This window comes from Fulmarus glacialis, unplaced genomic scaffold (assembly GCF_000690835.1).
Source record: "Fulmarus glacialis isolate BGI_N327 unplaced genomic scaffold, ASM69083v1 scaffold18935, whole genome shotgun sequence".
Classification (NCBI taxonomy): domain Eukaryota; kingdom Metazoa; phylum Chordata; class Aves; order Procellariiformes; family Procellariidae; genus Fulmarus; species Fulmarus glacialis.
Window position 1 is genome coordinate 6513 of NW_009212713.1, and position 899 is coordinate 7411.

General features: G+C 41.8%; 1 protein-coding gene across 1 annotated transcript in view; it reads left to right on the plus strand.

Annotated features, from left to right (window-relative positions):
* The window catches only part of ZCCHC4 (zinc finger, CCHC domain containing 4), a gene marked incomplete at its 5' end in the record, with an annotated part of 7983 nt that overhangs the window by 6468 nt on the left and 616 nt on the right, over window positions 1-899 (plus strand). The window lies entirely within an intron of this gene.

Genomic DNA, 899 nt, shown 5'->3' on the forward strand with positions numbered 1-899 from the left:
GCTCCTCATAAGACTTGTGCTCCAGGCCCTTCACCAGCTTCGTTGCCCTTCTCTGGACACGCTCCAGCACCTCAATGTCCTTCTTGGAGTGAGGGGCCCAAAACTGAACACAGTATTCGAGGTGCGGCCTCACCAGGGCCGAGTACAGGGGCACGATCCCCTCCCGCCTCCTGCTGGCCACACTATTTCTGATACAGAGAAATATGTTCAGATATGAACAAAAGCGGATGTAATGGTAGCACTTGTCTGTAGATGGGCTGCCTTCTGGAACTTTAATTTTGACTGCATTGGAGACAGTGCAAACCCTGTGGTGCTCATCATGTGAAGCCCAGATTCTGTATTTGTATTAGTCATACGTTTGATTACTTTGTCACACTCCTACCGTTCATTAAGTCCGTTTAACTCATCTGTCCATTAAACTAATTTCTTCTGCAAGGTTTTCAGTGACACAATTTGCAGGTGCATATTGCAGAGGTGAGAGGTAAGTTGAAGAAGTGTGTTTCATTTTTCCCAGATGTTGAAATGTCAGTAGCTTGGTGGGTAATGCCCAGCCCTGCTCAAAAAAAAAAAAAAAAAAAAATTAAGGTCTTTCATCTCCAAAACTGCTGGGACCAGAGTACAATTACAACAATGGAAATTTTTGGAATTATGTAATGAATGAAGTTGTCAGTGATAAAGCAATAATTTGGCATCAGCTTCTCCAATATTGTATCCATCAGTGACTTTTGAGAGATCTATCATAGGTATTCATGATATTAAAGTTTTCTTTTCTCATATAACTTGTATAACAACTCTGCATAAAGTTTGACATGGGTGTTCCGGACAACATACTTGTATCTTGGAGAATGGAAATTTGTGGAGGAAAATTGGAAACTCGTGCTAGGCTAGACTCTGCATTC